The sequence below is a fragment of the Nipponia nippon genome, unplaced genomic scaffold, assembly GCF_047370975.1.
Source record: "Nipponia nippon isolate SJK-2023a ecotype South Korea unplaced genomic scaffold, ASM4737097v1 scaffold_4, whole genome shotgun sequence".
Lineage (NCBI taxonomy): Eukaryota > Metazoa > Chordata > Aves > Pelecaniformes > Threskiornithidae > Nipponia > Nipponia nippon.
In genome coordinates this window covers 73,307,481-73,323,455 of record NW_028262358.1, presented here as the reverse complement: position 1 = coordinate 73,323,455, position 15,975 = coordinate 73,307,481, and the positions used below count along the sequence as shown (strand labels likewise).

The 15,975-nt window shown below is 38.4% G+C and overlaps 1 protein-coding gene across 15 annotated transcripts in view; it reads right to left on the bottom strand.

Moving 5' to 3' along the window:
• The window catches only part of HS3ST5 (heparan sulfate-glucosamine 3-sulfotransferase 5), a 199,436-nt gene that overhangs the window by 84,701 nt on the left and 98,760 nt on the right, over positions 1-15,975 (bottom strand). For all 15 annotated transcript variants that reach the window (XM_087774991.1, XM_087775002.1, XM_087774990.1 and 12 more), the window contains one exon: positions 7,540-7,753. The gene's annotated coding sequence lies outside the window, so the exon portion shown is untranslated. The remainder of the gene's footprint in view (positions 1-7,539; positions 7,754-15,975) is intronic.

Sequence of the window (15,975 nt, the reverse complement as noted above, 5' to 3'; positions counted from 1 at the left end):
AAGCATTTGGTATCCTATAACATACACACCTTGCAGCTGAGTTTGTAACTATTTTAGGGAAGAAAGGAGGATTTGGGCTTTAAAGTAACAGTTGAAAATGTAGAAAAAAACACCAGCTAAACCAACAACCATAAATTCCCCAAGGAACTCAGTGTTTTTAAGGCAGTATTTCCTGTGAGCCTCCTAGCAGATCAAAGCACGTCAGCTCTCATTACACCCCTTCGAGAGCAAAACTTTCACACCCCAGCTTCTGGTTTGCAAAGACTCCAGAAGGCAGAGGCTGACCAGGAAAGCATTTTGGGGTACTTATTGCCCTCAACTCTGCTGAGACTCCCTGCAGCGACAGGGTGTTTTTTTAGGGGGATGACACAAGTAGACCCCAAAGTGGATCGGTTAGCTGTTCTTTCCTCAGAGGAGATGGATTACACAAACGGTCAAGCAAAAGAAATTCCCAGATTTCTCGAGAAGTCCCCTGTGCCTTTTTAGCTGGTCAGACTGTAGTCAGGATTTATGATTATACCTTATGATTCGAGTACTGAAATGGGAGAAATTCTGCATTGTTTCTATGCCTTCTCTAACAAGCTCTGTCTTTTAAGTACCCCTCTAGGAATATACACACAATTTAGAAAAACAAATGCTTTATTCATGATAGCAATAAGTACAGCATGGCTGTACACATACCAATTGAATAGTAGTTTTGCATTTTTTATTTTATTCCTCCCAATAACTACATGTTCCTACAAGTGCCTCAAAAACGTGCACTGAGTTTTCTACACAGCTTTTAATGGAGAACATTTTAAATAGTTTTCATAAAGTGAATGAAGCTGTGATAAGCAGCACATCTGGTGAGTCAGTGAAGAGACTACAAGGAAGGAATTACCAGGAGGAAAATGTTCTAGGAGTGTATTTTCCTTATGAGGCCCAAAGATTAACCAATTAAGATTAGTGTTCCAGTTCATATATGGAAAATATATAAGGAAAATAAACATGGTGACTTGAATACTGTCTGAAAATATCTCTGCTTGACAGAAATATCTCCGACAAGTCTCCACCAAAAATCAAAACCATGCAATCACCAGTAAGAAAAGCAAAAAGCTAATAAGCTGTATTATCATTTTTCTCTTTCTTACTCCCGGATGTGAACTGGAGGAAGCACAAGAAAAATATTTAGAGGAGAATCTCTTACTGGGGTCATGTTGTGACCTCAGAAAATCCAGGGGAATAAACAAGCACACTCCAGGTGACCGCTTATACCAACAAAATCCTCATCAGTGAGACCTCAGGATGCCTTTTTTCTGCTCCCTGTTGAGGGAACTGAGTAAAGCAAAGATAGTGCTGCCAGGCAGAAGGTTCAGGATTTTGACAGTGAATACCAACAGTTTTACAGTTATTTCTCCTCCATAAAGATGCTTGTAACTTTTCATTAATGTTTGGAACCAGACTCGAAGACCTGTTCCATCCTGAAATTAGACTCCAGCTTCCCCCTGAGTATCTTGTGTAGCTTCTGCAACTGTGTGGTTTCATGGGGCATTATTTGCTTGCAGTTTTCACATATGATTTCACCTCTACTTGCCAGTTATTAATTTCTATAGGCTACTACTGTTGGTGTCCTGGCACTTCACAGATGAAGGATGTTTGCATGACCTCCTAGAGTTCAAATCACCTGTCTTTCACCTTTCCCCTACCAAGACTAGAAGGATTGATGTTAGCAGAGGTACAGAATTTCTGAGTCAAATTCATTGTTGAAAGGACTCTGCAGTGTATACAGACGCTGAGCTCACTGCATAACCACAAGAGATGCATACACCTCTCTCATGAGCTCTCTTTGCTCAGAAGGTTTTAATCTGTTTCTTGCAGAAGCTGTCCATTTGTGGAAAATGAAAAAGTAATCATGGATATCAAGAGATCCAAAATGACAGTACCTTTGAGAACAAGATTAGTGCTTTCTATCCAAAATATAAATAGACTGAGAGCCTCAGAGATCCTGTGGTTCAGGAACAATGTTCTCTTATCACGAAGAGTGAAACAGCCCTGGATACAATGATTCAGATCAACCTCTTACAAAGTATGCAGAGATCTCTGCAGCTAGGCCTTTGTTTTGGAGGCATGGGAGAGTTTTCTAGATGTTATTTTTACTGCCTCATTTTCTAAGCTCAGTAAAAAGCTAAGAAAGACTGAAAAAAACCCTGTGTTGCAGATACTTCTAATTGGAGTGGGAAGAGTTCTTGGTTCATTCTCTGGGGCCACAGCTGAGCAACATGCTTATCCCTGCTTTTTTCCAAGGATGTGAACAGTCTCATTGCAAACTAATGCTTAAAGGCATGTGCCTAGGAATCTTGCTCAACTGGCTGGATGGATCATTTCTGTCTTTCAACCAGTATTGTCTGGATCTCACCCAAGTTCAATCTCAGCCAGATGCTCTTCTCCAGGAGCCACTTTCCTTTAGGCAGTGCAACATCTTTGTGATGGCTCTGGTTGCATCTGTGGAAAATGAGATATACACTTGGGTGTCATCTGCAAAGCCTGTAGCAGCCTAGCCCCTCTCTGAACAGTTTTCTGGAAGTATTGGAAAGGGATGTAGGGAGAGGATTTATAACCCTATGGTCAGACTGCAGGTGCAGGATATTGGGAAAGATAAAATGATTTTACCAGTGTTGGTTTTGGGTCTTATTGAAACCAGGTTTTGTGTCTGCAAGATATACAAGATTGGGATATATTAACTTAACATTTAAAGGGAGAAGAAAGATAAATAATTTCTTATCAATGTCTGAAATTAAAAAGTTCTTGCAAATTAATACAGCCACAGGAAGCAGGATTAATGATATCAGCAAATGGAAACATGGTGCACAGTATAAAACTCTCTGGATAAAACAGACAGAATAAAGACTATTGTTTCTTACTGCAATATATTTTACATTTAATTTTACGGTGCAGAAGACATTACTGAAAGAACAGCTTTACTTGATAATTTTCTTGTTTGGTAGAGCTGATGTATTAAAAAGGTTAATGTACTAAATTTACATTTTTCTACACTGATAATTTCTTACTCCGGTCTCTCCTTCCTCATTCTTAACCTCTTTAAAAAGAAGTGATACAAAATAGGACTTCTTTTTGACAGTTTTAGTCAAAAAACCTTACTTTCCCTGCCGATTTTCATGCTCTACAAGCTTTGCCATCATAAACCACTTTGCATGTATTAAGGAGTATTATATTAGATGAGGCAATTTAAGTGTATCCCATTTCACTTGGTGAAACTAAGCAGCTTTGCATTATAACTAAGTTGAGCTAATGAGAATATGCTTGAAGCGTGTGTTACCTGGAACTGAAGTTAGCTAGTCATTCAATACTGCAACCTGTGAGTTTGCAAAACGATGGCAGGAATCCTGCTGTGAGGGAGATAGGAAAATTATTATAATCTGCATTCCTAAATTGAATGAATATTTTGCTCAGCAGAGGCCTCTTGACTGCAAATAGTCTGAAATTACATCCTGCTGTTTAAAATGCTTTTTTTTCAAAGTGAGTAAAAATGCCCACATTTTCTTAAATCAAATATTTTTTAAATCTTATGTGAGTAAAATTACTGAGAAAGGGAAAGTCATATATCCCTCACTTCCTATTGTAAAACTGTTTGATATTCAAATTTTTGATAGCAGGGACAAAGTGTCTAGAATTCATGGTTTTATTCTTTGATCTTAATTAATTTGATTGATAAAGCTTGTCATCATATCTCCCTCATCACTTTATTACTGAAACAAATTCCATGTTTATAAGTTTCTTGTTTTGTACAAAAGGTTTCATCAGAACCAGCTAATAGGCGTGATGCTCAACACACTAGTAAGCTAAAACACATATGCAAAGTATACAGAAAAGACTATACAAACATGAGCAAAAGACCATGAACTAGCAAGCAGACCCAGAGAATAAACTTCCCCCACAACAGTAAAATGGAAAACAACTTCATTCATGCAAATTCTTTACCTCATTAGAGGTAGAAATGGTACCAAAAAAAGAATGAAAAAAGGCCTGGGGATAAGTAATAGAGGTCACCATAGCTGTCTGAACAATCGTGTTCTACTATGTAAAAGCAAAAAACACTGCAAGAATCCTTTGCATTGCATCCTACCTGAGAGTCCAAAATGGAAGAAGGGGTGGCTCAGCTTATCCTCTTCAAATTCTCTGTCCTTTAAGTAGTGGCCAGGGAAAAGGTTAAAAAAAAAGGAGAATGATGGAACAACTTGTACAGCCATCAGTGCTCCACAGCTAGAATCAGAAGAGGCTGCATCTTTGCAACACTTGTCTGTGTGCGTGTTTGTAAATTAAACAGACCAGGGCTAATTCTCTTGCCCAGAGTGTGGGTGACCCAGTCTCTCCACCCCAAAACAAGTTGGCTGTATTCTTGGCTGCTTCTTGGAAACTGTCCCTACCCCATGCTGCTCCTTGAACTACCCTGAACTACTTAGCTGCTCCCTGCTACCCTGGCATTGTGTGGGATTGTGGGGCAAAACCATGCAGGGAACATGCGAACAGATGAGATGGATGAGCAGGAGTCAGGGATCAAACTAATGTCCAAGCCCTATTTTGCTGCTACAGGTAGATATATATAGTTTAGGTTTGCTGATGAGGCATAATGGTTGAGAGGAAGATACAGTTACTCTAGTGTGAAAGACGGTTCTCAGGAGAGCCAGCAAGTCAGGCAAAGGTGATGACAAGAACAGAGACGTACCTTAAACACAATCTTTTTTTCTGGAATTTAAGGGACCTTATTCTGCATTGCAGTCCTGTTGCTTTGGATTAGGATTCACAGCTCTGACCTAATTCTGAAGTGGTGGATAGATCTCTTCTGTTTTTCTTCCCCTCAAAATACATCTGACAGAAGATATCTTTTTTCCCACAGATAAAGTCAACCTACCAAGACATGGAAGGGCAGACTTCAGTCTTCCCCATGTCAGGGGACTCTTCTCCCAACCTCCGGGAGGCTGCTGTAACCTCCAGGACTTAGTCTGTATACTGTAGGCTTAGCAGAAAATCTCCAGGATTTTAAATCTGGGGTTATGCCAAATATTCCCACTTCATAAGCCATCATATCCTTTTTATTTTTTTGTGCTTTTTCATTAAATGTGCAATATTTCTTTTGACTTATCAAGCTAGGTACTCTTTTCAGTATAACCATCATTTATTCATTTACATCAGGGTCATTTCTTACTTTTACTACCTAAGCTTCTGCTGGCCTTGTAGATAACCCTAGCTGCACTTGTGTTCTTGCAAAAGATAAAAGTTAGCCAGTAATATAATTCATCATGGAAAACTTGGACAGGTGAAACTCCACTGGATTTGCATCCAGTCAAATAATTTAGCTCATTCTTTTTGATTTGCACTGTTTAAATTAACATATCCATTATCCATCAAAGGCAGTTTGTTCTCCAATCTATCAAATAATGTTTGTAACATTTGTCATAGCATAAACTACAAAATCCACAAAATTGATGAATAAAGCATTTTTTTTTGCATAATTTTCCATCCAAATTTATATATTGGTATTAATGTGTGCTTTAGTAGCAATACTGTCAGCAAAATGAAAGATAAGTAGGATCTTCCAGCATTACCTATCCTAATATAGCAAGGCTCTGTCAACAATTGTACTGAGTTTGCAAAACCTGTAATACTATACATTATATATCCCCCAAGTTGAACTACAAACATGCATGCAGTGCAAGGAGGTGGAGTTCACAACACTTTTGACATTTGTGCTCTGCAACTGTGTGAGATATTCACCCCTTAGTTCTGTATACGCGCATGTATAAAACATGTAATATTATAAAAAGCAATGTAAACATTAAAGCTACAATATACACCCTATATGAATTTTACTTCCTTGGATAATACTATGTATTACAGTGACGGTACCACAAAGAATTAACATAGCTCTCCTCCATACAGAAATCTTTGCAAAATCTTGGAAATCCTGTAACCTTCTGCTTTTAAATGGGTCTGTATTTTTATATCCATGTTCTTGTTTCTACTGAACTTTATTACAAAAACTCTCAGTAACTTCAATAGAACTTAGAAAAAACAAAACTGTATTGTTACTTTTTTTTTTCTCCTCTTCTCCTATCTGGAGTAGACATTTGATGCCAACAGGGAAAGAATTCCTTTTGATAAGGGATGATATTTTTATTTTCTATTTACTTTATACAGGGAGTAGACATTTAGAATGCAAACAGAAATGCTAGTTAGAGTAGCAGACAGAAAGAGATTGATTAGAAAGCTATTATTCAGACGATATCATTAGAATTCCTCCACAAAAATGAGAAAGCAGAACTCAATTCATGTAGTTCTAATTGCATCAGGTTTGAGGTCCATCTGTTTTAGCCAATAGGTTTCCTGAAGCCATTTTAATAGGTTGTGGAGATGTTTAATAAGAAAAAAATAGTATTTGTAAAACTAATTATTTTTAAAAAATGGCAAAATCAAATGAGGTTCACAGAGTAAAACTGAGAAGAATTTTGCCCTCTCCTCCCCCAAACCCAGATAGAGCAATAATCCTGAAGAATATTCTGCAGAAGGTGAAAACCAGATGGCAATCATAGAATAAAATCAAGGTTACATGATTGTTCACTTTTCTTCTCTATTGCACATAGCATTATCCACATTATTATAAACATAACTTTTTTTTTTTTTGTAATGTTATGATAGGTGCTGAAAATCATGACGTATCTTTATGATCTTGCTACTTTCCTTGTCAGTTATGTATCTGAGACATAACTTGGTATGCACATGTGCCTACACACATTCCACCACCTTTCTGAGCATGTATCTGTTTGCAGAATGCTTTCTTCCGCATTTTCAATCATGCCACAGGAAAATGATGTCAGTGAATTGTCCTGATCGAGGGTGATTTCCTGAGGTGGCAGAGAGGTGACAGGCTAATATCCATAGATTATATAATATTTTAACAGAAATCAAGAGATAGAAAAAGCATTTTATTAAAACCTCACAGCTTCCAGGAACTGAATAGCTGCTACTAGGAAGAAATTATTTTTTTCCAACATGTTGTGTATGTCTTGGCATTCCCCTGAAGCCCACAAGCCATCTAGAACAACTAAGCACACAGGTGGACAAGCATCTTCCTCCTCATCCCCACTGACTGTAAACAAGGACTGTCTTGTGAACAGAGGTAAGTAGAATACTCCTCTCATCCCCTTTTTACCAGTTGTAAATCAGATGAGTGTGATTGCAATGCACTAAAACCAAGTTTAGAAGAAACACCACAAAAATGGCTAATGGCAATCAAGCTCAGAGCAAGTCTAAATGACTTGCTCTTGTCAGCCAAGTCATTTAGAAGACTTTAAGTTGTACCAGCTCACTTAAGTACATTTATTCCGTGGCAGTTAAAAGCATGATTTCAACTATACATGTAATATCAATCACCATTTTATCCACCTGTGGCTATATTTAAGCAACAAATTGAAACATCGTCTGCACTGGTAATGGTTAAATAAAACAGTCCTGAAACTTCAGGATTTTAAGGAATACACTAACCTTTGTGTCCTTATGCACATCCAGAAAGTCCAGTACATTTACTTTTGATAAAGAACATTCAGGAAGAATTTAACTCATCTGTTCCAGTGTTCAGTCTCAAGAAGTCTTTAGTGGTTACTGAAAGGACCGATGAAGGGATAAAGCCACTCCAGGTATGCAGATCATGATGGAAAGATCAGACATCTCTGCTGAAATGGTGTATAACTCGCAGAGCCTGTGCGAAAAGAGAAGACGCTTGTTGCATATTTGGAAAAGAAAACAATAAAAGAAGAAACTCAGTTTCCCTCTTTAAGAGTAAAAAGAAATCTTGTGCGGTAGGGCCCCAGAGGTAGTGCTTGCCAGCTCAAGTTTTTGAATGTACTCAGTATCTTGTAAACATTGGCAGCCTGGAATCTGGAGCACAGGTTAGGGAGGAAGGGGAAGGGGAGGGAAAATTACAGCAAATGTGTTTCACAATAGTAAGACCCAAGTAAAAACCATTCTCCATAACAGAAAATTGCTAATTACAAATATTTTAAGTGGGCTACAGGAAAAAGAATGTTAGATCTTTACTGGTAAGAGGCGATATACTGCACGTGCCTTTTACCCTTGACATTGACGAGAAATGTATTGTACAGCCATTTTGTAAATCACTGGAAAAACTACTTTTATACTGAGAACAATGCCAAACCCATCTGGAGAAAATGTTAATAGTATTTAGAGAGAATTGTTTGACTGTTCCTGTTTTTTTTCCGTTTTCTGTTTTTTTATAATCTCTCTATGCTTCTATGTTGAAGAAATGGGACACACACACAAATGTGAATATGGTATTTAATTGCAAACCCTGTACTACAATTTCTAGCTTTAGGCATGAACATATCTACTTTCTTTCAAAGTAAATCAAGCCCGAAGGAATTTGGAATACAGTTAAGACCTCAAAATCATCAATGTCATTGTGACCTGCCAAAAGACATTAACTCTCTAATTATTCCATTAGTCAGGAAAAAATACTTCTCAGTGGAGAAGCAGAATTAAATCAAAAGGTTTCTACAGAAACATTACAAAGAATGACCAGTTTGAGCACTGTACAGTATGGTCAGAGTCTAACAAGTGCAGATGCCTTTGCACACTTGAAACTAAATTTTGTTGTTGTATTTTTGATGCACCAATAAAAGAACGCAGAAATATACAATGCAGAAACTGCAGAATCTGGTATAAGTCTAGGAAAATAACAGCCACCCTTTCTTTGGAATGAAGTGTTTATTTCACTACATAATTTCCATCTACATTCCATAAACTACTTACTTGGCTCAAGAACAGTTTACTTCTGACTGCTGTTGCCTGTATGATACATGATTTGCAATGCTGAATTATTTGTTTTTCCATCAGAAACATTTATTTGTTAATAATTTATCAGATAAATGGCTTCTGATTGAGCAATTTAAAAAATGTAGGCAAATCAATGGCAAAAGACACCAAGCAGCACATTATAATGATACAATAATTTGTGCTCATACATTAGACTGAACAGATAATGTCTCAAAAGCCCTCTTTTGATAGCTCAGTTTCATAGAGTAAATGTTCAGCTAAAATAACTAATAAAACATCTGAACTACTGCTCTGTGAAATCATGCCAGTATCATGAACAGTATCTTTGAAAACTAATAAGGTTGGCTCCAGAAAACAAACAAACAAACAAACAAGCAAACAAACAAACAAACAAACAAACACACAAACCCTACGAAACTTCCCTGCAAGTTAAGTATACATGGCAATGAGATTAATAGTCACGTGAAGGAGACAAATGAACTCCTCTCTCAGATGTGTGAATGGGACTTTGGAAATCAGAAGGGTCTGGTTCCTTCAATGTCAGTGATACTTAGAGATATAGACTGTAGTATTGGATCCAAACAGTGTTTGCCATTACTCCTATGTACGACACAGGCAGTGAGGGAAGCAAATGCTATAAATCCCTTAAAAGGGAGCTCTCAAGGACCCTTGACTTATCACAAATAAGTGATGCTCCGAGTTACAGAATTTTCAGCTAAGTTAATCACAAGGAAAATAAAATGTACTCTAAGGGCTGTGCTTTGACAGTCTTCATTACCTTTGAGGTTTTGGAGAAAAGGAGGGAGATTTGAAAACACTTTTGGAAGAAAGCTGCCTATATACATTTCTCCTCTTTCCTGTAAGTGTATTAGATGAAATAAAGAACTTAAAATTTTCCAGGCAGTACTCAAGCTGCCTAAGAATAATGTTGCTGAAAGTTCTATCATTTTCTAGGCATTCTGTAATTGCAGAATGGACTGGTTTCCCATCAGGCTTAAGGAGACTAGTCAATAATGTGTTGACAGTATGTAGGCTTATTTATAAAATGGATACTGTTCAGTTTAATGAACACACATATTCTGCCAAGAATAGATTGTTTTCAAACTTAGCAATGGATTCTGTTATTTGATGAAACCTCATATTGATTATAAACAATAAGTTTCAGGAATGACAGATATACCAATAAAAGCCACAATTCAACATGGAATATATGCAGATATCAATATATGTAATTATATATAATGATCACAAATGTCATCAATTTATTTATTGTAAACAGCTTAAATGAATACATATGAAGTGAAAAATCAAATTAAGTGGAGTAACATCTTTTTTTTTATTTGATTTCTATTTGAACTCTTTCTTTTTGTACTAGTGAGAACGCTACAGATTTTTGTTTAGTGACTGCATTTACCTGCTCTACCTAAGACTAGATTATTTGGCCAATGTGTTCTTTCAGACTCCATGCCCAGGATCCATAGGGGTCTCCATGCACAAGAGGGAAAAGGACATGGTAGATCCAACCACTTTTAGTTCCTTCCCAGAGTAGGATTCCTTTCAACAGACTGATTGCTTTTCCTGTAAGCGTGCTAGCATTAGTGTCAACATTATTAACCAATAAGTTGTGTCACTCTTTTTGCACAAAAATCCTTCTAGCTGATTTCTTTATAAACTAGATACACTCAGACATATCCAGGGGCTTTAACAATAGAGAAGAAGCAAAATTTTTAGGGATCCAGGCAACTCTTGAATGCAAAGCCTTAGCTACTGTTTTGGTCTGTGAATTGTTGCTGGGTCCTGGTCCTCTGACTGTTCTCATTTGCTTATGTTACTTTGCTCCTGGGCTCCCTTTTGAAATGAGCCGGTTGGTTCCCCACATATTCTGGGCATCACCCTGGCCATAGTTCACATGGACCTCACTCCCCATAGGCAGTAGGGACTACACCTTGCGAGGCTTGACACCTTCTGTCCTGCCCAGTTGTTTGAGCATAACCCAGCCAACTGTGGTTCTCATGTACTCCAACGTGCCCTTATGATGCACCTCCTGCCTTTCCTCCATTCCCTTAATGGAGAGACAAGAGAAGAGAAGGACTAAATGATAAGAGAATAGCCAATTGATGTAGATGTATCATTCCTCTCCATTAAGAGAGCAAACCCCTTACTCAGCCACTTGATGACTTAAAAGCATTTCAAAAGCTCATTGAATTCAAAGCAAAGGATATTGTCTCTCATTAGAAACTATTCAAGAAGAGTCACCTGCACTGCATAAAGGTTTGCACTGTTCCAGGTTGAACTGGTTCCCACTCCTACCAAGGGCAGCTCACTCTGCATAGCTGTGTGACTGCACCAGTGTCCAGTATTGTGGTCTCTAACCATTAAAAATCATAAGCCAAGGCACACCAAAAAGTAAGATCTGCTGAAGGTTATGTTTGTTTGTTTGTTTGTTTGTTTGTTTGTTTGTTTTTAATAATGAACTTGAGTTGGTTTACTGGTTTCCTTCTCTGAATCTGCTAGATGCATTTTTTTGTGTGTGTTTCAAGCACAAGAAAGCACTCTGCAAGGAATCTTATAAAAACAGATGAAAAGACAAGACAAGAGTCTCCTTATTCTGGAAATGCAGAATTTTAAAAAAAAAATCAATTTTTTTTTTTTTAGTTCAGAAAATAGCAAGCAACTAAACACTTGTACATTTTAAGAAGTGACGTCTTCTTTCTTCACACATGAAAGTTACTCTCCCTCAGTTAATACACAAAAACTGGTCAAGTGCATGTACCTAGTTTATTGCAATGTAAAATATAATGAGGTAGATTAAATCATGACAGCTGAATCATACATGCTGCTTCAACAAAGTGAGACAGAAAGCACTAAATCTCAAAGGGTAGATGTTTTTTGTCTTTTACTTATCACTGTGATCTCTTGCAGTAGTAACTACCTGAGGTAAGTCTAAACACCAAAAATCATTCAGACTAAGACCAAATAAACGATATGTCATTGTTTGGTTTTAGTGCTATTTTGAGCCCACATTCAGATTTTATAGTTGAATAATACAATAGTTAATGTGCCTCTTTCTAAAGCATTTCATATCTCAGTATTTTAACTGAAACATATGTAAAAGTTAAGGTGAATAAGAAGCAGCCAACTGGCTACATTTCCTCGTAGACACTGCTGTGAAAACAGCATAGAGAGCAGCTATAGCTGCTTCCATGGCAGTGAAGAGGCTGTCCTGGCAGCAAGTGTCAGGGCTGCTCTGGCAGGTTCAAGTCACAGTCAGAACTGGTCTCTACAAAACCAATGAATTTGCCATGAATGCCATGAAAACACATACAGAGAGCCATAATTATGTGACTAGGGACAAAGAAGAAAAAAACATGAAATACTTGAAATATTTGGGGTTCTCACTTACTTACACAGATTTTCACTTCCTGTCTTCCCTTTGCTGAGTGAAAATAATTTTCAGAATAACCCAAAATTTCTGAGCTTATGGCATCTGTCCAGCCCTGACAATCAGACTACCCCAACTTTTAAGAAACCAGAGCTTCTAATATTTGTATCTCTGGGGTAAACATTTCTGAGAGATTGCCTTAGGGCAGTAGTGTTGGGAAGCCCTCCAGCACAGACCTGCAGAGCTGACCGCACATAGTCCTGGAAATCTTGATGAAATCTGGGAGGAATTTCTATAGATTGCTTCTTCCACCTGCCATGTATGTATGAAGCGCAATTACCCTCAGGGAAACAACCTTCCTTCTCACAAATTTTGACATGCCACATATTACCTATTCAGCTGTTACTCAAAATGTTTGAGAGATGTGTGAAGCCATGGCATGTCATCACGACCACCACACCACCATGTTCATCATCAGCTTTTCAATTCCAAGTTAAATTTTGGTTGCATGATGGAATGAATTTCAAGCAGCTTGATAATTTGCCACAAAAAAGCTGAACACTAGTAACGTGCATTTTTAAAACGATACATTTTTCCGTTTGAACTCAAATTTGAGTGTGATAAAACATGACTTGGACTATTTGCATCAATGTGTAATAGATGGTGGTAAACACACTGTGCTAATGTGTCCACATTTCAAAATAAGCACAAACCTCATGTTTCTCCTGTTTAACTGTCAGGCAAAAAGTGGCATCAGCATTCCATGCTGAGTAGCGTGTTACTATGGTGTCAACCTAGTGCAGTGTGTGTACGCTAAGAAAGTTACAAGTCAAAAAAAATCTCAAACTAAAATTACATTTAGAAAAAAAAAAAGGTGTGAAATGTGCAGTAGATCTCTTAAGGCAGTAGTCTGAAATAACAAGGTTCTATTGTAATAAATGTTTGATAAGAAAAATAAGAATTAAATAATCATGGACAAACTTTCCCAAAATACCCTTCAACAGTGCAACAAACAAAACCTCATTTATACCTGACTACTGTTCAAAGTACCACAAAAGAGCATTATATACCTTTAATCCACCATATTCCATATATACACCATATATGTAATACCTATGTATCACATACAATTTATGTGAGTTCTTGTGCACCAGCTCTGCAATAGTTATTCAATACAAATTGCTACCTGGGACAAGAGTAGCTGCTCTACTAACGGAAATTCAGCACATTAGCACAACTGTACAGCCAGTTACAGCAGCTGAAGCTCTGGCACGTGATCTACAGAAATGGGACGGTTTTATGAAGAAATCGCTAGTTCTTGGGGGAAATAAATAGCAAACTTCCTCTTGGGGGCAGACCCTCCTGCAGACACAAGGCCAATGTGAATTTTCTTAGCAGGAGGTCTGTTTTGTATGAGAGTCAGAAAAAGGAACAGCCAGTGGCCTAGCATCCACGCCTGTGTGCAAAGAGATACCTTTCTGTCACACTAATATGAGAGACAGTGCAAAAGGGTACCAGGAGTGGATGGAGTTATGACACCATTCATGTGACAGCCCTGGCAGAAGCGGCACACAATGCTCTCTGGGAAGGGAAGGCTACAACACATACTGACCCTTGGCACTTTTGTGTGACAGTGAGAAGACAAGGAGGGCCATTGGGACTCACACATGCTTGTCAGCACACTACAGACTGACAATCTTGTCCAAAAGATTTCATGAATGCAGTTCAGGTACCTATATTTAAAAAGGAGGCATTTGTTATGAAGATATTTCTCCTAATGTACGTATTTCTATGTTCACATGTATTTAAATACATGTACTCATAACACTAATTATTTTTGGGCAAAAGGAAGAGGGTAAAATCAGCATATATTATGGTAAATGCTATGGAAGTTTTTCCCTTCAAAGCCTGAATACATATGAATATCAGCTGCTCCATCTCTTCACAGCTACTTACTACATCTTACCATGTAGTGCCTGATACAACCTGTAAGTGGGAGAGAACAGCTGAAAAAACACCATAAGGGGTTCTTTGCTCCTATGTCATGGCTACTTTGTCTTTCCTAGTCCATGAGCTCAAGGTCACAGGCAAGTTCTTCTTTATTTTAATGTTAGGCAGTGTGAGGGTAGCTGTATATTTAGTCCTCTGTCCTATCCTCTCAACTGCAGCTTCCAAATATTCTAGTTATCTGGATTTTTTAAAAAGAAGCAAGAAAAAGCACCAGAAGACCCATTACTGGAGCATATGACATGCAAGGAGAGGATGAGAGAGCTGGGTTTGTTCAGCCTTAAGAAGGGAAGGCTAATGGAAGACCTTGCTGAGGTCTGCAGTCACCTAAGAGGAGGGTGTGGAGAAGATGGAACCAGACTGTCCTCAGGTGCACAGTGCGAGGGCGAGAAACACTAGTCACAACATGTAACACAGGAAATTCTGGACGAATAAAAAGAAAAAAAATTTACACTGTGAAGATGGTCAGCTGGAGCAGGTTGCACAGAGAGGTTGTGGAATCTCCATCCTTGGAGATATTCAAAACTCAACAGGACAAGGTTGAGCTACCTGCTGTGTGACTGGCCTGCTTTCAGCAGGAGGTTGGACAAGAGGCACCTGGTTCCTCTGACAGATCAAACACCACTTGCAGACCTGTCTCCCACAAAACACTGGGTATTGCTGCAGAGGAAAGAGTTTCTTGTCTTTCTGAGTGAAATCCACACAGCAGTACTCCGAATCCCAAACCAGATCATATACACATGACCCAAGGAGGCTCAGCCCCGTTGGCTTTCCAGAGGAAGTGCAGCCTCATGCAAACAACTTCACAGACCTGAGCTGACTTACAAAGATGCATAGACTGTAGAGATCAGTAAATACATTCTCATTGCAAGTATCATTATGGCTTATCTTTTCAGGACCTTTGCCCATTAAACTAAGTTTTTTTTCCCATTTGAGGATGAAGCATAGGCCAATCATAAAATGAGTTAAATATCTTTCCTTGACCACCTTCTCTCCCTAAACTGATAAGCTTATAAATTAGATTAATTAATATTTTGCAGTTCTAATTTCTCTGACTGGATGGCTTATTTGTTTCATCTGTGTATTCAGCAGTTTCACATCTTCTCAATGTAACAGGATGTTCAGGGTTTTAGTATGTTTCCAGGCAGGCAGTGAAAACAATGTAATCCTGTACTGAACCTCCTGGGATCTGATTTAACCCCCCTCCTTCAAAGGCAGCATCCTTTGATCTCAGTACCGTGCCTACCAACCCCTCCTCTCCTCACTATTGCAGCAGCCACACGCAACTGGTGGAGAGACAGGAGTTTTCCATGGGCATGCCGAGGGACAGCTGCCAGGTGCATCAGGCAGCGCTGTGGGTATGGATGCACCATGTGTCTATCTGTACACCCCATAAAAGCAGCCTATCACTACCCAGGCGGTTGTTTAAACAGTCTAAATGGCCACCTTTTCAGAAATCAGTTCTGCTCTTTGAGAAGACACTGTCAGCCATGAAGAATGCAAAAAAGTTGCCTGTGCTAACAAAATTATCTTGCCGTTTCCTGGTTTCCTTCATAAACACGCACAGAAAGAATTGCTCTGCACCACATAACAGCCACGTTTGAGACAGAGCAGCAGTCTTTATTTCCAATTTGCTTTTATGTCAGTTCCCATCCTGCCCAAATGCTGCCAACCATTATCATATTAACAGCAGATTTGAAAAACGTTTTTCTTTTCCAGACCAGAGGTATTCAGTCCAG